The sequence below is a fragment of the Sinocyclocheilus rhinocerous genome, unplaced genomic scaffold (genome assembly GCF_001515625.1).
Source record: "Sinocyclocheilus rhinocerous isolate Xijiao unplaced genomic scaffold, SAMN03320098_v1.1 scaffold1043, whole genome shotgun sequence".
In the NCBI taxonomy this organism is placed as follows: Eukaryota; Metazoa; Chordata; class Actinopteri; order Cypriniformes; family Cyprinidae; genus Sinocyclocheilus; species Sinocyclocheilus rhinocerous.
Genome location: NW_015642610.1, coordinates 1,341,851 through 1,363,673, shown reverse-complemented (window position 1 = coordinate 1,363,673; position 21,823 = coordinate 1,341,851). Strand labels below are relative to the sequence as shown.

Genomic DNA, 21,823 nt, shown 5'->3' with positions numbered 1-21,823 from the left:
TTAATATGAAAGCTGCAATGCTTATTTCAAAATATTACATTTCATATGATTTGATTTTATGATCTGACTCCTTGGGAGCAAACAGCAATCTATATAAGAGTAATTTTTCAAGATATGAACTCTTCAATAAGAACAAATTCCCTTTATTGTGCTTTACTTCATTATGCATTAATAATTAATTTTTTTTAAACTATCGATTACAAGAAGAAATATGAAATGCTTAGTTGTAACTTAGTGCTGGGCATCATTAATCATTATATGTCAAACGCAATGACTCATGAGTATGCAGTGTGTAATTTCCATATTTTGATGACAGTAAGCAAAAAGGAGCCAATTAAATCTCTGCTTGATCTTGTGTATGTTTATAAACATCAAGCACATTTCCCAAAGGCTCAACGTTAGTCATTCCTACTAACATAATGAGGCAATACATATCCACTCTCTGTTCATTAAAAACAGTGTGAAAGTCCCCTGTAGGTCTATGCAAAAACTCTCTGACCCTTATTACAGTACATACATTTCATTTATGATGGAAGTCCTACTTTGACATTCTACCACTGGTAAATGAGATGCGGAAAAACAACATAAAAAATACTAAAATGCTTAAATACTGAGGAATACTGGTTTTCAGGGTCAATATTAAGTTTCATTCTGGATATTCAATGATTTTTAATCTAACAACAAAGTTTTAGCTCAAAACTACATATAAACCTTTATCACTGGATGTTTTGTTTATACAAATTCTAAAAAAAATTTTTCATGAATGTGTGTTTATAAAAATGAAGGACAATGAGATGACAGAAACAGGCAGGTGAGATGAGGTTAATGAGGGCCTTCTGTCTCTGCAAAACAATAATCATTCCCATTCCTGCTTCCACTCTTGTCATTATGCTAATAGAGCCATTCAACAGAAACACGCCATTAAGCACCTTCCCTTCAACCTCCTGCCTGATTCCAAAAACAAATGGAATTTTAAAAAGCAGGGAAAATATAGAACTTTCCATCAGCTTAAATAAATTCTGGTCTTGAGAGGTTGTCATTTTCTGACAGAACATGACAGACACTTTTAGTGTCACCATGGCCACTATGGTCTAAAATATATTGTTGTTCACTCTAATTCAAACTAATTTTGAATTGCAAATGAAAACGGGTGGATTCCTGATGGCACAAACCAGATAAACCATGATCAAAATAACAAAATAAGGCCTGTATCACACTGCACACCTAAATGACGCAGTATCTTAACTATTAGCAAATCGCTGTATAATGCAGCTGTGACACAATACAGAAAATGAAGACATTTCTGGGTTGCTACAACAAAGTACTTAAAGAAACACTTTCTTTTAATAAAGCCTATAAATTATAAAATGGTTATTATACTTGACAGGTGTGTTTTTACTGAGAGAATGGGCAGTTTACTTCATTGCTTCATTTTACTTCATAAAAGCATACATTTAAAAAAAAAAAATGTGTGCTGGACTTCAGTGGTATCAAAAGGCATTTTAAACAATGTTTGGAAAATAAATTAATTTGTTTTGCAGCAGAAAATGCCTTTTGATACCAATGAATTCCAGCGCACACTTTTGGGCATGTCTTGTTTTTTAATCAGTTACACTTACTACTGTAAGTAAATAGAATTTGTAACCGATATCTTGCTGTATCTATTGAGAAGTGGCTTTAATTATGTACACTACAGTTCAAAAGAAACAAGGCTGCATTTATTTGATCAATAATACAGTAAAAACATTAAATATTACTATTTAAATTTAAAATAACGCTTTTCTATTTTAAAATATTGTAAAATGCCATTTATTCCTGTGATGATCAGAGCTGAATTTTCAGGAGTCATTACTCCAGTCTTCAGTGTCACATGATCTTTCAGAGATCATTTTAATATGCTGATCTGAAGCTCAGGAAACATTTCTTATTATTATCCATGTTGACAACAGCTTAATATTTTTGTGGGAAAATAATAGTTTTTTATTTCAAGATTCTTTGATAAACAAAGCTCAAAAGAACAGCATTTATTTGAAATGGAAATCGTTTGTAACATGTTATATTGCCTTAACTGTCACTTTGGATCATTTTAATGCATTTTTGCTGAATAAAAATAATTTCGAAAACCAAATGACTCCAAATTTTTTAATGGTATTTATGAGGTTAGTAAAGACAGTTTAAGACAATTTCTTGATCTAACTGCATCGCCCAATCCTTCCGCAGACAACACACCAGCATTTCCATGGAAATTCACATTCATTGGCATGATAGTCTCAATTTAAAAATGATCCCCAACATGTCTGTTAAGAGGTTTGGCAGGAAAATGTGGATTTAAGATTGTTATATGGAATCAAATTTTTATAAATTTATTCTAAACAAACATAAATCGGACTCAGCGGGGAATTGCAGGACACCAGCACCCACTCTATGAAGGCGGCGAGGCTCTCTCGAGGACCTTCCCCGGACAGCTGCGCTCGTGTGGCGGTGTTTAGTCCAGTTTGATAAAACGAGCAAAGGCAGCTGTCCAGGTAGTGTGTCAGGTTGGCAAGGAACGCAAAGTCTTACGTATGGTCCTCGAGAGAGCGATCCCCCTGTTCCAGCAGGAGGACGAGGACGGAAGAGTCATTCATGATAAACGAAACAAAACTGACAAAAACGAAAAAAACAAAATGCGGGAAAACACGCCGCTTAACTTTATCTTGGTCCGGTCTTCTGTCACGGTGTGGTGCAGGAGTGAACGCACAAAGCAAAAGAGTAACGATAAACAGTCTTTAATATTCCACATAGGGGTAATCCATCACAAGAAGGTAGCAAACACACGTATACATCATCGAAACCAGACAAAGAAACACTGAACAGAATGCAACTTATATGGGGAACGTAAATGAGGATAATGATTAGACACACCTGAACATAATGACACAATCAACCGGAGACAGAAACTAGGTCACACAGAGCACATGGGGAATGAAACATTTATAATTTGCCTTATTCAACTCACTATCTCTGTGGAAACATGCCACAGTGGCGCAGTGATGAAAAAAAAATTAGCTGGTCATTGAAAGGTTATAGGTTCGAACCTCGCAGTAAGCACGTCTTTTTTTTTCTTTTGCTATAATGACTGCAGGAGATGATCCAAAGAGCATCTTGAGCATCAGTGGAAGAACATCTGACAGTCCGCACAAAGAGTCATGTGATCGCAAGTTTACACAAATTTACTGTTTAACAAATTTAATTTTAATCAGCCATCTAAAATGCAGAAATTGAAATATATTTTTTACTTTCCACCACAATGAACCACAATATAAACAAGACTTCACAGAACATTTTTGGTGCCACTGATGCATGTAGTCATAAACGTAGACCCTCCCCTTAACAAAATCCAATCACATGTGATCTCTGAATAATCATTTTAGACACATTATGTAAATAGCAATGTTTAATGGCTGAGCACAAGTGATCAGATCACCCAAGACGAATGCTAGTGCTAGATGTAAACAGTACAACTGTTTGTGTATATTATTCAGTCATCCACGGTTTCCTCACTTTGACTGACCTGGTTACACAGGATCTCTAGGCTCTTCATGGTAGCAGCATTGAGCTGCATATGGTCAGAGTCACTCGACAGCTGCTTGAACGAGCTGCAAACATCACAACACAACAAAAAAGTGCTTTCCACAAGAACAACTCTAGTGTCATTATTACATCATTACACATTTTCACATCTTTGGAAAAAGTCAACAATGCACAGTCATGACAAACTATTAGGTAGCAAGCCCCTATTTCAGCTAATGATGCATGTTAATTAAGGCCCTTTCAGAAAGTTTATGAGGTCAACGCCTCTTATTTTTCTTTAAAGAACATGCTTGATCAGTATGTAATTGCAGGACATTTCTGAACATTCACACATCAGGGGTGACACTCTGCTAGCATCATAATTCAGATTTGACTCCGTTTCCCGCTGCTACACCATACTTGGATAAACTAAGGCCTTTGTTAATACCTATGTGCCTGATGGAAGTAGGCGTGAGATGTCTCTACTTTAGGTGAGGAGGAAAAATAACAAGAGTTTGTCTTCAAATAGGTTCACACTATGCCACGGATTCATTAATGTGTTTGGAGCACATGGCAATGAGAGAGGAAAGTGTAGGTGTAGCAGACACTGGCTCATTCAGGAAATACACAGTGAACACTCTGTTGAGTTTGTTATATTATTATTCAAATATTCATTATTACCACACAACAAGCACTGTCAAAGCACAAATCCAAACGAACAGAACCCAAAGGGAAAAACAGAAAAAGGATTTACACAAAAAGTATATTTGCCATTTATACATTCATGTTTTTCTTTTCAAACCTAGCATGAATGACCTTAACATGCCATAGATAAATGTACCTAGACCACTATTTTTGGAGCTGGACAGCCCCAGTCCCCACTGTATAGAAATGAGCAGCCAGAAAATTGTGCTAAATTACTTAATCATTTTGCATTCCACCAAATAAAGAAAGTCATATGGACTTGGAGCAACATGAGTGTGATAAATTATGACAGAATTTTAGTTTTTGGCAAAATTTTGGGTAAATTTTGTACCTACATAGTAAAATCTTTTCTAGCTTAAACTCAGTCAGATACTGGATCACAGGACCAAGACAGCAGATAATCAGGCTCTCCAGACCCATACAGAGGGAGTAGGAACTTATTTTGAAAGAAAAAAAATGTGTAAAAACATATTCACTGTTATTTAATTGTACTGACAAATGCTTTGTGCTTTTAGCATCTGCAAAATGCTATTGGACAGACTGAGTCAGAGTCAGTTCAGCTGTCAGCGGTTTCTGCCTTGCTGTATACACTACCATTCAAAAGTTTGGGGTCAGTAAGATTTTTTAAAGAAATTAAAACTTTTATTCAGAAAGGATGCATTACATTGTAAAAATTGTAAATATTAGAATATTAGATTTCTATTTCAAATAAATGCTGTTCTTTTGAACTTTCTATTCATCAAATAATCCTGAAAACAAAAATATACACGACTGTTTTCAACATGGAGTATAATAAATGATTCTTGAGAACCAAATCAGCATATTAGAAGGATTTCTGAATGATTTGTAATGGCCACTGAACATTTTGCCTTTGCATCAAGGAATAAATTGTAATAATATTTCACAAATATTAATTGTAATATTTGTGAAAATTAGTTTTAACTGTATTTTTAATCAAATAAATTCAGCCTTGCTGAGCATTACAGACTTGTATATTTAAAAAATCCGTTAAACTGTAGTGTGTCACTGTCAAGATTTCTAGTCTTTCTACTCACATATAACAAATCTGCATCAAACAGATTTATTGAGAGGTCTGTATAGGGTTATCACAATACCAATATTTGAGTAGTCAATATAAATCATGGATATTCATCATTCCTTCTATAAATACCAATTTTTTGACAAAACAAAATCTAATGTTCCTGAAAAAAAAAAAAAAAAAAAAAATCAATAAAATACTATTTAAATTAAAATAAAAGCATGTAGTCTTAAAATATTTTTAATTAAGCAATTGTTGCTGACATTTTTCCCAAGTAATTATTAAATTATTATTATAATCAAGTAAACAGTCAGTAATTAAATAAAAAATAGAAGCAAAACAAGCAGAACAAGCGGAACAAAAAATAAATAAATAAACAAATAAATAAATAAATAAATAATAATAATAATAATAATAAAACACAACAGAAATAGAAATTTAGCAAACAATGCTTAGATTGTTTTTAGGTATCTAACAGCAGTTTCTAGTGTTAAAATGCAAAACTCATCAAATGTGAAATAGAACTACTTAAATCAATAAGATATAAATATAAACATTAACACAAATTCAGTGCTTTGCAATTACCATGAAATTAATTAAAATTACCCACACAATTTTCCTCCTTCAGGTTTAACTTTGTGTTCATATTCGATTGTTGGTTTTTGCCATGAACACTGTAGAAAGACTGGACTGTTACATTGTTTTAATTTTAAAATCTACTTTTTATTGAAGCAACAGTGCTTCTGACATCCCAAATGATGTTTGGAGACAATGATTAGACTAAAGACTTGTTGCTTGTCAGCATCTTTCAGTGTAATTGACATCAAGCTGCATTTGAGATACAAAGCAAGGAGCATCAGAGAAAACTTCACCAATGGTGAGGGTGTCTGTTGTGTGCAATTAATGGATCCTGAACAAGACAAAAAGGTGATTTAGTCCCTGTCTTCCCAGGAAAAGCCACCACCCTTCGTCCTACACATGCCTAGCTTAAAGGACAGCAGACATTGATCTGCAACCCTTCTGCCTACAGGGAATGATTTTTCAGTTAAACACACTGACCTCACATCAGTTTGGGCAGACACCTCTATCCTAAAGACCAGCCAATGATTCATCAAGATTGGAGGTCAGACATAAAAAAAACGGACAGGAGACAAGATAAAGGCATTTACCCTTTTCTTGGTTTCCCACAGCTGGATGAGGGGTGTCTCTGTAGAAATCTTTGATAATTCTCATTGCGGTTGGGTATTCAAACATGGAGCTTTCTCGTTTCTCAATACGAATTCGGTCATCTGCTTGGACACTGAAAGAGGAGACAAACAGAAGGTTTACATGGAACAATCGCACCAGGTAAAACTTCTGGGAGAAACGGGAACTGTTCTTGCATATTTTGTAGATTTTGTATACCATATTATAATTCTGCAACAACAACAACAACAAAAGTCAAAAAAGTGAACTTGCTGTTTACATTGGCACAAAAATGTCAATGCTAGCGAAAATCTTATTTTATAGATGATTATAGATCATAAAGTGTTTGGGCATAAGGGTGAATCTCCCATAAAAAGAAAAAAATAATAAATTATTAAAAACAGTTTTCCTGTACAGGTCCTTAAGCTCACAAGTATCATAGCGTTATCAGTCATCATGGGTTTGATTTCCATGCTATGATTCGCATGCTAATAAAACAGTCACTTTGGATAAAAGTGTGATGAAAAAATATCATTGTATATTAAAAAGCATTATATATTACTTGACTTAAGTATTTATGTGTCATGCAATTGTTCATTGTCCTTATGGATACATAAAAACAATGTAAAGAATCATTTATAAGATTATTTAATGTTTTTGAAAGAAGTCTTTAGATCCAAAATACAGTAAAATTGTGAAATATTACTACAATGTAAAATAACTGTATTTTAATATAAATATATTTTTAAATAATTTATTTTAGTGAAGGCAAAGCTGAATTTTCAGCAGCCATTACGCCAGTTTTGTGTCACATGATCCTTCAGAAATCATTTTAATATGCAGATTTGCTGCTCAAGAAACATGTCTACTTATTATCAGTGTGAAAACAGCTGTGCTGCTTAATGTTTGTGGAAGCCATGACCCATGACACCTTTTTTAAGATTCTTTGATGAACAGAAAAGTTCAAAAGTTAAGTTAGTTTTTGTTTTTTTGTAATAGGAATCTTTTGTTACATTATAAATGTCTTCAAATGTGATCAATTTAATCTATATTACAATAATGAGAATGTAATGAGAACCACTTTAGGTACCAAAAAAATTACAGTAATGAAAATTTGGAGCAGCGGTGCTTAACTATCATGAAAGTTGTCACAATTTACAAAGAAAAAAAATAAAAAATAAATAACTATACTGGCCAAAAAAGGTCTGTATCCTTCATAATTTAAGTTTTTTCTTTTGATTTTAGAATGAAATATGAGCTTGACATGTTTGTGAAACTACTAATTAAGGTTACTTAACATTCTTGTTACATAACAGAAATCATTCACAGAAGCGATGAATTCAGTTTTGGTTGTTTTTTTGTTTTTGTTTTTTTTTTGTCTCATCCTGAAGCCTTCAATACCACTGAATTCTCTCAGTGCATATAAGGTGCATATTATCTCACGCACACACACACACTTCACCATCAGTCCATTCACTTTTGCTTCCCCACAATTCAACACCACAGAGATCTCAAGGACGCAGGTTTTCTTTGTATCTCTGTGCTGTTGCTGGGGCAACCAATGAACATATGTGGCCTATGCAAGTGTGCAGCCAGCTTTATCTTCCCCAACAGTGTAATCGACTTGCTGGGAAAAAAAACAAATAGTAATAATTCATTTAAAACGGTATTGTGCCCATGGGTGACTGTTTCCACAAATCACAACTATGCAAACACATTCATAAGAGAAAGATGCAAAAAACATCCTTGTAGGCAAAATAAATAATGATCACATGGATATATACTACCTTAAAATGACGCAATATTTACACAATATAAACAGAACCTAAAACAAACTATTCTCTTTTAAATAATAATGCCTAAATATCAGTGTAAAGCGTAGCTGGCTCATAACCTGTTCATGGGCTTTTTCTAAATAATAAGATTTATATATTTACTTTAGAGTAGGAAATGTCTTATGTCTTTTTGATCAACCTTTTGCCTTCATTTTAAATACTCCTGCAGTGAGAAATGAATTTATCTAAATACAAACATTCCATATAGTCTCTCAACTAGTTACAGTTTGCATTATTGGCATAAATCCTGTTGGCAACATTTTGATCCATTAAAAAGTGCTTCAAGGTAAATGTCACATCCTTCCTCAGTTGGATATCATGGGAAAGTTACCAAGATTACAAAATTTACATGGTCATGAAAGATTCGGTTATAACTTTGCATTATATTATTTGCATACAAGTATTTTGGTTGTACTTTAAACACTGTGTATTTCAATGTTTATTCTTGCCCCACAGGCCCCTACTGCTAGTACATTATTGTCAAATTTGTTTGCATTTACAAATGGAGGAAAAGGCAAACATTTTTCTGTGGTAAGTAACTGACAGCTCGCCAGCAGATGCTTTCGATGGAACATGACTAGTATTCAACCCGAAAGGTAACTAAGTTCTGACCCTCACTAGAGTAATTTCATTACCGTCACTGGCTATCAAAGCCAAATAATGAAAACAGGAGGACATTTTCCAAGTTATTTTAAGGAATAAAAAATAGACAAAATCCTGTGATGAAGCGTGATTGTGTTGTGTATGAAGAAATTAAAGTTGTTTGATCGGTACAGCAGAGGAGCATTTAGAATCCATTTCAAGTAACCAGTACGCACTGGGAGAAATTGATGGCATTGGCACCTTCAACACACCACCTGCAATTCTCCTGAGGATCTCATTAACCTACAGCACTGCAACCACTCGGCAACAGTTGCTATGGGCCCTCCCGTACTATCACACCCCTGAGAACGAAAGCACACAGCACATGGTTGGCAGTGGAAACCTGCTGTACAATATTTAAAGCAGCGTGAACAAGAATGGACCGGAAAAATGGAGAACAAATGTGAAGAATGAAGAGATTTTAACAATGATGATGATAAATTGGCACCCAAAACCAGTATTTCAGAAATAGGAAAATACGAAGGTTATTTGAAGTGGCTGCAGATTTTAAAACGCTTTCCATGGTGCCATTTATTTCCTACTTCCATATAAAAACAAACAAACCATTGCTTGATAGAATGGAGGCTTACTGACAGCACTTACGCAAGCCTGCATAGTTCACACACTCCATTTTAACAAATCTTGAGTTTAAGCTGTCTAACAACAGTGCCCTTTAAAGCTTATGTGTATACGTAAATGCCAACGCAGTGATTTGACAGTTGTTCGGGTGGATAGGTCAGAGGCTTTAACCTATCAACACTCTGATATATAATTCTGCTTCATGCTTTTCCCCTCCAGATTCAGTACCATTAATACAATATCAGAGGTTATGTTAATAGCAAAACGATGACAGGGCAATACAGGAGAAAGACATCAAAGAACCACAAGGCTAGACATGTCTGGTTATAAAACACAAGGAGGTAAAATGAGGCAAAAAGAAGCAGCTGGAGACAAGACAAAGACAAAGACAGAGAAAGCATGTGTGGAAACCCATAATTAAGAAAAGAAGAGTTGAGACCGTGCGTGTGATAAGGACAATTAAAGCTTAGGTGTGTAATTTTGCACAAATAGACCAATCAGGACTGCAAAAACAATGACTGTTTATTAAACAGGTGTCTCTGTCTGCCATTGGTCAAATAAACAGATAGTGCCGCTTCCAAACTCTTACCACTGGTGTCGCTGTGTTGGGTTGGTTTGGATGCTTAAACAAAGAAATATTATGAAAACACCACAAAGACACAGTATGTACACTTTTCTACAGTACAAATGGGACAGTAAAGAAAGATATAGATCGAGTCAGATGGGGAGGCATCAATCCTGCCTGGAGTATGTGCTCCTCACTAATTTAATCTAATACCTTCCTTAGCCCTCCTAGTACCTTTAAGCGTTGCCCTTGGCAACAGTGATCACAGTCACAGGGATGAGCGAGGCAAAAATAAATCGACAACATGTGTCTCATTTAAGAGACAAAACAAGAGATGTTGCCCCTGTCAACTAAGCAGTGTCTCTCTCAGGATTCCAATGACTATTTCTCTTTTCCCTCAGGAAGTGACTAGGCTTGGCTATGTGATGATTCTTGATCACCAGTCGGGACTCTCAAGCACAGCGTCTAAGCCAGCACCTTTGAAACTGCTCACATGCAGATGCCAGCCAATTGGTAGCCATTGTCCCCTGGTACAATAGCATGTGCTTTCAAGGTTCCTTTGAAGTGGTTCTTCAATGGCTGTTTCCGTCTGCCAGGAGCTCTGCTGGCACCAGGTAACTGACAGAGAACCCATTGCAGTTGTTGCCTTTCCAAAGTTTCTTCCACAATGAAAGTGTTAGCATGTTCAAGGGTCCCGGTGTTGGGAATCCTTCTCTACATGCAACACCTAGAATCCACCAGCAACACCTGAAGTTAAGACTCCAGTCTCTTTAAGCATTGCCTCTAAAAAGATTTCCTGATAGCAAGCAGGGTGGGCCACAAATTTTGCTACCATTAATAAAGATGTTATATGCAGAATAAATGAAATCTGGACACACTACAAATAGTCAGTGTTTAATTACAAAATAAATGTAACTGTAATCAGTTACAGTTACTAAGAAAAAAATTAGTAATTAAATTACAGTTACTTATGAAAATGTTAACGATTACAAAGGGGGTTACATTTGAATATTTACACACATCCACATACAGATTTAATTTATTTTTTTCCTAAGACTACTCTAAAATATGAGACATACGGTAAACACGATGCGGAAAACACGAAGTGGTTCGCTGAATCCAGTCATAAAAACGGAATTCCTATAACGCGGAATGTATAAATGGATTAATAAATCAAAAGTAGGTAAGTACACTTGAATCAAAACGCGATGTGGACTAGTGTCTGTGAATATTAATCCGCAAAAAGACAATATATGAATCCTGCACGTTCTGCGTGTCTCTGTGCAATCAGAGAGCGGAGCGCTTGCGAGCTGAAGCATTGCCAAGTCCGCGCTTCCGCCAAACGGTTTCGGAAATCGGAAATTCAATGGAATTTGTAGTAAAAATAAATACAAATGGTTATCCATTTGCCAAAAAAAACGTGGTTACTGTACATTTACTATAATAAAATCATGGTTAATTTTTGTAAGGGAAAAATGACATGTTCAGTATTAGGATTTTTCTATAAAGATATTGTAATGATGTATTTATTATTGTCCTAATTTTGGCATGTAGACAATTTAGAAAGTATCGTTTTGTTAAATCTTGACTATTAAAGTCATGTGAGAGACAGAGAGATATATCAGGGCAAAAAATAAAAATAAAATGCAAGTGAAGGTGCAGTTCAGGATTATTTTGTATTTCTCCAGCCTAAGGATTTAAACCTTTTTTATGTGATGGCCATACAAAAAAATAGGATTGTCTGTGTTTCAGAATTTATTTGGGTGTATGGGATGGCCTGGATGAGTGTGAGATTTCCCGGCCTGAAATTTTTTCCCAGTCTGCCCCTCTTGGAAATTAATGGCGCAGACGCACGGTTTCATTTACTACACATAGGCCTACTGAAGCATGCGTGTGTATCTCGGGGTGTTTTCAGCCTCTGCTGCCTCAATATATATGAGTACATGAACACATAAACAATCTTTAGAACTGCTCTGAGTCACTTCATGAGCCTTTTAAAATTTCTTTTGAGAAAACTATCGTCAAATCATATACAAACAGACACCAACGTTTCAAAAAGACACCAATGTTTCAGGAGTTTAGTACAAAGAATAGGACACATGCTTATTAGATAACCTTGTTTGGGTTGATGTATATGTTTTTTTAAAATATTTTTTTAATTAACTGTTTTTTCCCCCCCAAAGCATTGTTAGATGCAGGGTTTCCTAGATATGCGAAGATTTGGTTTCAAAAACAGTATCAGTAAACTGGGCTAGGCCTATTTCTTATGATTTTAAATCTGCATTGAACCTCAGATCAATCTCAAAGTAAAAGGCAGTACTAAAGTCTGATTTTGTGGTGGATGTGTTCAAATTTTACCATCGAAGTGATGAAGGATTTTGAAAGTTTGACAGTAATCAGTGTTGAGCACTACTGTAAGGTTAACCCTGCATGGTGTAAATGTTTGAAAATAATTTAACAGTTGAAAACATTCATCAGAAATTTAGAAAAGTAATCAAGAAGTAATCAGTTACATTACTTTAATAAAGTAATTGAAAAAGTTACACTACTATTACATTTTAAATAAGGTAACTTGTAATCTGTAACCTATTACATTTCCAAAGTAACCTTCCCAACACTGCAAATAGTAATCCATTCAAATTGCATGACAAAAATTGCAGTTAGTTACTCCATTACATTACACATTTTAGGTAATGTAATCAGACTACTTTTAGATTACTTTTGACCTAACTTGTTTATCACATTGATTTAAACAGCATAATCGTGTTCCATATTTATATAAAAATACAAAAAGAAAGAAAATATATTCTATTTGTTGTTATTAACAACATGAAAAGCATTAAACATTACATTACATCAAGGTTTCCCAAACTGAGGTTCGTGAAGGAAGTGCAGGGGGCCTGTGAGTTTAATGAAAGCTAATAATTAAATCTCAAAAATGTAAAATGAAAATAATTTGAAATAAAACGCTTACTAAAAAAAAATGGAATATTTTATTTGTTTACCTGCATGTCATGTGACCATTAACAGAGTCAGAGAACTGTGAACATGCAAATGTGTTACTTACTGCTATTGTGTGACTAAAATTTAATAAATAAAAAAGTAACTGTAGTCTGATTATGAGTATTTGGTAACGTTTTATTTTAAGGACTGATTCTCACTATTAACTAGTTACTTATTAGCATGCATATTACTAGCATATTGGCTGTTTATTAGTACTTTTAAAGCACATTCTGCATGACCATATTTTAGATCCCTTAACCATTCTCCACACCTAAAATTAACAACTACCTTACTACCTATTAATAAGCAGTAAATTAGGAGTTTACTGAGGGAAAACTCTTAATTAATAGTGAATATGCGTTCCCTATTCTAAAGTGTTACAGAATATTTTAAAATGTAATATAATCCAATTACAAGTACTTAACTTTTGGAATCTGATTACATAATCCAGATAACATGTAATCAGTTACTACCCAGCTCTGGGCGTCAGTTCTGTCATTTCAACTCCTCTCCAATGGCCTCATGGGATAGTAAAAGCACATGTCCATTGGATATGCTCTTCAGAATCTTGCTGGAAGTAGTAGGTCATCAGGGTACTTTTTGCCTACTGTTTTGTGAACACTGTGAATTCAGGCATAGTACACTTTTCACATACTGTTTTTCATTTAATTTATGGAAGGAAAGTAGATATATCTGGCATCAGGACCAGTAAGTACAGAATCCTTTTCCTCCTGAAAAAGGGTAGCCAAACCTGCTCCTGGAGAGATACCTTTATGTGCAGTTCCAACTTCAACACACCTTCCTGTAATTTTCAAGCAATCCTGAACACCTTAATTAGCTGGTTCAGGTTTGTTTTATTAGGGTTGGAGCTAAAATCCACAGGAAGGCAGACCTCCAGGAGCAGTGTTGGCTAGCCCTGCTCTAGAAGGTCCTTCAGATGACAACAGCAAAAGGCTGAGTGAATGTTAAATGAATTTCAGTTCAAATACCCTTCAATTCATTTGACACTAAAAGTCGTCAAGGTTTTTCTGACCTTCTAAAAGATGCCCTTTTGAGCTCAGGCTTGGATCTCAGTGTCCACCAGGTGAAATGACCACATCCTGGTCTTGGCTTATAACGTTTCCTGGTGTTTGGAAGCTAGATATACTCATTGGAAGCTTATTCCAATGAGTAAAATCACAGAACATTAGCAAGGAACTGATGCAGCTGTGAATTTGGGTGGACCAGGAGTGAACATCAGCTGTTCTCAGATGTGTTTCAGAGGACCTTTGGATGGCCTGATCACCAAGGTGAAAAAATATAACCCTGATTTGTCAAAGAAATGTTGCCTGTGATTCCAGACGATAACAATCACAAGGTGAGAAAAAAACAAAAAAAACAAGGTACTGACGAGTGAGTATTCAGCATGTGGTTTGCAGGTATTTTTTCTGCTTTCAGCCAACTGACTCATCCTACACGCGAAAACACTACAGAGTGTATAAAGAGCTGTCTGAAGAAAGGATTATCTAGACATGTTCATCAGTTTTACGTTCCGCCAATATAACAGTCAATGTGTTTCTGACTGCTTTGAAAATGTGCTATTATATGCTAAAATGTGGATTTGTCTTCATAAGACAAATTTTACTCCAGTCAGTTGGGAAATCCAAGGATAACAAAGTAACACATTAGTTCCTAGTGGTCTAAGACTTTATCAAGGAGAAACGTGGTTGGGTCAGCCAACATAAGCTGTTTAGCGGTCTCAGATGTGCACACAGTCCTGCCAAGTTTTGGGATGATTTTTGCAGGATTCTTCTTTGCAGGTTGCCCTGCCTGACGCAACTCAGCACTGAGAGTACACCAACTCATACAACCCCCAGTGTTGGAACTACATACCATACCATCACAAAAAATCCCCTGGGCTATCCTTAAGAATTTTTTACAGCTAAACCACAACAACATGATCCTGTATCAGTGAACAGCTGTACCCAGCACTTTAACGCAGAAACTTTAAGCACTAGCACCAGCTCAGCCCTAATGAATACCATCCATTCTACTTTGCTTTGTTGAGCAACCTTGTCTACATATGGCCACAGGCATTCAAACAGCCAACAAAGTCTGGCTGGATCTTTAAAGGAAGTTTGAATCAAACTAAAAGGGAAATACTGCCAGCCTTGCAGCACACCCTCATGGAATTCTTCTCAATATGAGGTATCCTACTATGGCACTGAAAAACAGGAGCAGAAAGTGCAATCAATTGTGTAGGGTAGAACATACACATCATTTGCGGCCCCTGTATATGCATATGTAACTATGTACATAACATCATATGTACATAAAAATATATAGGATGGTTTTCTGTGGCTTAGCAATTAATACACATGCTCTAACAAATTTAATCGTGTTGCTAAGGTGGAAACATAAGTATAAAGGACCAAAATATGGATTTTCAAAAGTTTGAATGTTCCCATAGGCAATGAAACATGATGTCAGTTATTAGGTGATAGTCTTTTACTGGCATCTAGTGGTGACGGTCAACAATTGCTAGTCACTATGAGCTGCAAAACATATACCTCCATTCACAATTGAAGACGTGATAAATAAAAACTATTTGAAAGCATTGAGAGAGACTGCAAATACGTTTTCTGACATACGAGAGGGTCTTAATTATGAGGTGGCATAATAAAGTTATTTTAAAATAGTATTTTTGTATTAAGGTGTATTTTTTGTGTGGATTTCAAGGATTGAGTAAGTTCTTTAGGCAATGATATATAATTACGAATACAGCCTCCAAACACTCACTGAAAGCATAGTTTAGAAGAATTCTTAAATTAGAAAAAAAAAACTAAAGAACAAATAACAAAAAGCACACAATAAAATCAGTCCAAATAAATGCATCAGTGGCAAGTATTTTCAATCATGTTCAGTAACTGAAGTTGCATTATAAACTAGTGCTACAACTAACGACTATTTTGGAAACCAGTTAATCTTTTGATTCGTACAATTAACTGATTAATTGGATAAAACATTATTTTCTGTTGTTTTGTTTTTTTAACTGAAAAAGAATGGTATTCAATAAAAAGCTATTCCAGTGTTTTCCCTCAAACAATGTGCACACTGAAGGCTATGACAACAAACATAGGGATTGTATCTATGTAGTCTATGCTATGCATCCTTCTATCCTATACATTATTTATGTGCAGCAAATGTTTAAAAAAAAAAAAGCCTTACATCATAAAAAACAACAACTTATCAGTTGTTTTGATGCAGAAAAGCGGTTTAAATCTATATTTAAAAAATGCTAAAGCACAGACACACATTCCATGCATTAAATGATATGCTTACAAGTATGTCTGAAGCATTTAATAAAAAATAAATCATATGTTTTGGGTAGCTAGGAAGCACTTTTCCCACAGAAGCTCAAACTGTGTCCTCCAATATTTTTCAGGTTCTTTTTGTTCATGGAAACACATTATTCACTGTTGTAAAATGATGTGACTGGAGCAGGGTTTATGTGCACAGCATTTAGGCATGTCTAATCAATAAAATTAGTTGTTGGTTATTTTCATTATCGATTATATAATTAGCTGTTGCAGCCCAATTATAAACCACCTACAATGCAGCATCACACAAACATATTCAATCACAATAAGATCTGTACAGGACAAAATACAAACTGATCTGCACAGCAAGATTATATTTTTACCTGGACAGAGAGATGTTGCGTAATAATCTCTCAGTTGTCTCTAAGAGGTCCAAAGGCACCAGGATCTCTACAGGTTGTATTCTCAGTACGCTGGACTCCAGCTCTGAATGGGAAACATTATCTTTAAAACAGTCCACCATCACGTCCCCAATGCTTGGCTGGACCACCTGTACTCAAAAGGAAAGACAGGGTTGTAATAGTGAGCATTAAAAGTTATAATCATATGGGATTGTGACACTACAATGATTTCTTACCACCATCCCTATGGTCAGCTCCTTACTCTGTTTATCAAAACTCTCGCTCGCACACATTAGATAGTTGTTGCCACTGTCCTGCACCACATCTTCAGCTTGCTCCAAATCTCCCAGCTTTAACAGAGGATTCACATCTGAGAAAAGACCAATGAACTAATTCATTGCAGGCTCTGTAGGTTACTATTTAAAAAACGGATACTGTGGCCATTTTGTAAATAGATACACTACCCTTCAAAAGTTTGGGCTCACTAAGATTTTTTTGCAAGAATTTCATACCTTTACTCATCAAGGATGCATTAAATTGGTCAAACATGTTATTGAAGACTTTTACATTCAATTTCAAATAAATGCTGCTCTTTATAATGTTCCATTCAACAAAGAATCCTGTAAAAATGTATCATGGTTTTCACAAAAAAAAAATTATTAAGCTGCACAACTTTTTTTCCAACATCATTAATAATAAGATTTTTTTCTTGAGCACCAAATCAGCATATTAGCATGATTTCTGAAGGATCAAGCGACACTGAAGACTGGAGTAATGATGCTGAAAATTCAGCTTTGCATCACAGGAATAAATTACATTAATAATATACATTAAATATATTAAAATAAGCAACGGTTATTTGAAATTTTATGAATATAATCACAATTTTACTGTATTTTTGATCAACTAAATGCAGCCTTGGTGAGCACAAGATACTCCTTTCAAAAAAAAATTTAAAAATCTTTCCAATCCCATACAGTAAACTGCTGCTAAGAATCTGGTCAACAGCAGGGATATATTGAAATGAATCTCAAAACAAGAGTGAAAGCCAATATCTACTGAGTAAGAGCACAAACATTACCTTCTCCCACAAGTGTGGATTTGATGTAAAGTGCATAGTTGCCATGTGAATAGAGAACTCTTGTTGGTGCCGGAGGCCTTGATAGCTGAAGTTTCGATCTGCTTGACTACACCTACCTAAGAATGAGCACGCTGTTACAGTGACCAATATCACAGAAAGTTGATAGATTTTACGTGACAAATTTGCAGCATTGTAATTAAGAGAACATCAGTGACCTTATAGCCCTGAGACCAGTCGCCGAACATGCACAAATAGACGATGAGTAGGGATGCTGGCTGTCATGAAGTTATGATCCAGATGACAAGTGATGTTGAGTTCCTTTGCAGCGATCTATTAATAATAATAAAAAATAAAAAAAAACAGTGGTAATTAGGGGAAAGCCTCAAATATCTTATGCACTTAAGTCTTTCATAGTCTAAAATGATCATTTATGACACCAGGTCAATGTCATTGCATTAAAGGTATAGTTGACCACAAAATTTTTTAAAAATTTGAGCTTCTGTTTACCATATTTGATGAGCTCTATATATGTGTGTTAATTAATTAAATCTGTTCATCATATTAAGTGATTGTGATATGGATTAAACTGCTCAATTCATATGAATAACTTTTACGTTCTCTTTATAAACTTTTTGTAGCCCTTTCAATGAGGGGACAGTCATTTTTCAGGTTTCATTAAAAATATATTCATTTGTGTTTTGTGATAGAAATTTTTTGATGAAGAGTGATTAAGGATAAAAAGTCTGGGTTTTAAAAAAAAAAGTGTAATGAAATTATTTTGATGAAGAATAAAAATCGAATATATAATGATTTTCAGTGATTATCTTTTTTTAGATTTTACTCAGTTCCTGCTTTATGATTTTCAGTAATGTTGAAATATCCTGTGAAAGTTCTGGAAAGGTCAATAGGCACGTTGACAAATAGCAGGCCTAACAGGGAGGCTGCTTGAACAAATTAGCATTATAAAAGGCCATGTAAGGGCCACGCAACAAATGTATTTGTTAAAAAAGGATAGTGTTCTTTTTTCTTTTTTTTTTTTTATGGATAGGACAGGTGGTTAGGGTCCACCATAAAGCACCTCAAGTCAGATAAATATTAGTTCTACAAAAGTTTCAGACAAGTCTTATGAGTTTGGAACGACATGAGGGTGATGATTTCATTTTTGGTTTAACTAACACTTTAATAGGGTAATTTATCCCCCAATGTCTGCTATTTGTGATGGGCTGCTCTAGGTCTTACCTCTGCATCCTCACCGCAAAACCTGTACTTGTAGCCACACTCAACGTAAAGCACTGTGTCTGCATGTTGTTTTTTGATCTCCATGTACTGTTCCTCTAGAGGAGTGTATATGGTCTTGGTTCTCCTGTTGGGAATGCCAGGCTCTTCTGAACTTTTTTTGACCACCGTATTCTTAGCAAACTGACTAAAGGAAAACTCCTGAAAACAGAAAAAGTAAAAACATCAGCAGCTACAGTGGCCGTTCTGGCAAACACTTGTGCATTGAGATTAGTTGAGCTGTGTTTTGTTTTTCAGAGACAAATCAAGTACTTCATAAACATGCAATCTGCAATTAAGACAAATAACAGTCTTTCAATAGACAACTCTGAAGCATGCCAGTTTTGTTTATAGAATCAAACCTGTTTAATCTTAATAGGCTCTTCTTTGACCTCTTCCTCCAATTCAGATGGGCTGTTTTCATGATTACACTGTGTTGTAGAGCAGAACTCTCAGCTTTTCCAGAGTCTGAAGGCTCCACCCTCCATCTCTATAACCTGATCTGAGACTCGGCTCTCTGAGCTCCCTGGGCAGCTGAAATCTTTAAAGGGGTCATATGATGCGATTTCAATTTTTCCTTTCTCTTTTGAGTGTTACAAGCTCTTGGTGCATAAAGAAGATCTGTAAAGTTGCAAAGACTAAAGTCTCAAATCCAAAGAGATATTCTTTATAAAAGTTAAGAGTCAGTCACACCTACCTAAAACAGCTCGTTCTAACACATATCTACGTCGCGTTCCTCACTTTAGCCCCCGGCCTCTGCTCACTCTAGGCCGCCGCCGCTCACTCTAGGCCACTGTGTGTGACGCTGTGTTTCGTTGTGAAAGCGAAACTACTTTGTTTGGCCTTCCAAAAATGGACACGACTAGAAATCAGTGGTTAAGTTGTATTTACAACACTGTTCCAGAACAGTTCAACCCAAATATTCAGATGTGTGCAGCGCATTTTATGGAGGACTGTTTCCTGATCCTGGTAGAGTAGACTACAATGCCGGCTGTTCTGACTCAAAGACTGTAAGTACGTCTTTTATATTTAAAGAGTTTTTATATTTTATATTTTTTATATTTAGTTTTTTGGGCAGTGTAGAGTAGGGCTTGTTGTTTGTCATTTCTCCGATTACAAATGCAGACATGGTTTTATGTTTACGCGGCGCGATGCAACGTAATGCGTAAAAAGACAGTATAAGTCATTATAATCCATAATTATGTCCCCAGTGGATGCAACGAATGCCTCGTTTATAATGGGTTTTCATGTTTTTAAATCATCGCTTCGGCCTGACAGGGCATCATCACAGTATGTTAAGGGGCTTAACATTTCCGTCTCACGCTTGAGGTATTCGGCCAATCACAACGCACTGGATAGCTGGCCAATCACAGCACACCTCGCTTTTTCAGACCAATGAGCTTTGTAAAAATCGACATGTTTCAGAAAGGCGGGTCATAGAGGAGAAACAATAATGTACAGTATGTGGAAAATAATGTGGGTTTTTTTACCTTAAACCGCATAAACACATTTCATTACACCAAATACACAAAATAATGTTATTTTTAGCAGCATCATATGACCTATTTAAGCCTCGTCAGGGTGGCATGGCTGACACTGGCTCTAGAGGATACCATCTTATCTATTACAAACAGGGCCTAAAACTAACTTTTTGCCACACCTGCCAATGGCCGGTGACATGATAAAATTTACCGGCCAAAATCTTTTTTTTACCGGCTATGAAACTCTTTTAGCAAAAACAGGCAGTTATTACTACTACAATAACTAAACATATTTACAATGTTTTTAATTTGTCCTGCTGGTGCATTTTCCCTCAATTTTCCCTATTAATTATAGCCATTCAACATTACAGTATAATTGAAAGCCATTATTTTTAACATTTAATAGGCTCTGAAATATATAACAACTTTTAATTTAAGTGATTTTAAAACAATCTTCACATAAACTATATTATATATGCATGAACTATACATATTAATCTGTACTCAAGCTATAAAAGTGAATCAGTGACTAGAACAGTCCAAGGATTTCTCTTTTTCTTTTGATATTATATATGCATAAACTATACATAGTAATCTTTATTCAAGCTACAAAAGTTAATCAGCGACTAGAACAGTCCAAGGATTTCTCTTTTCTTTTGTTCTTTGACAGACTTCAGCAGGTTTCACTTTAAAATCAGCGCTGTCTCTTTAAAACCTGATGCATATGACGCGGATCTGACACACATGACTCTTTACGGTCATTTAAGACTTTATAACTCATTTAAGACTACGTTTACAAGGTAACTCGCCAAAACCGCGCATTTTGACATAATTGTGTGTTTTCGTCGGTTGAAGAGCTACTGGTGAGCTGTCTGAAGTGGCTCAGGGTACGTGTACAGCCGAACCTCTTTAAAAACTGGCTGTTGTTTTCACTTCATTGCATTGTTATAATTCATAAAAGTTGTACCCGCCAACTGGCGACTGACAGTGTTAACCCTAATCAAACGCACCTGAAGCAGCTAATCATTGTCTTCAAGACTACTAGAAGGCTACAGGCAGGTGGGTACACCTTTGGCTCACTCTCACTGACATTAAAGGGGTCATATGATGCTGCTAAAAAGAACATTATTTTGTGTATTTGGTGTAATGAAATGTGTTTATGCGGTTTAAAGTTAAAAAAA

The 21,823-nt window shown here is 35.4% G+C and overlaps 1 pseudogene; it reads right to left on the bottom strand.

Moving 5' to 3' along the window:
• LOC107756254 (DNA mismatch repair protein Msh3-like) overlaps positions 1-20,777 on the bottom strand; it is a 59,536-nt pseudogene extending 38,759 nt beyond the window's left edge.
• Between the last annotated feature and the right edge of the window lie 1,046 nt (positions 20,778-21,823).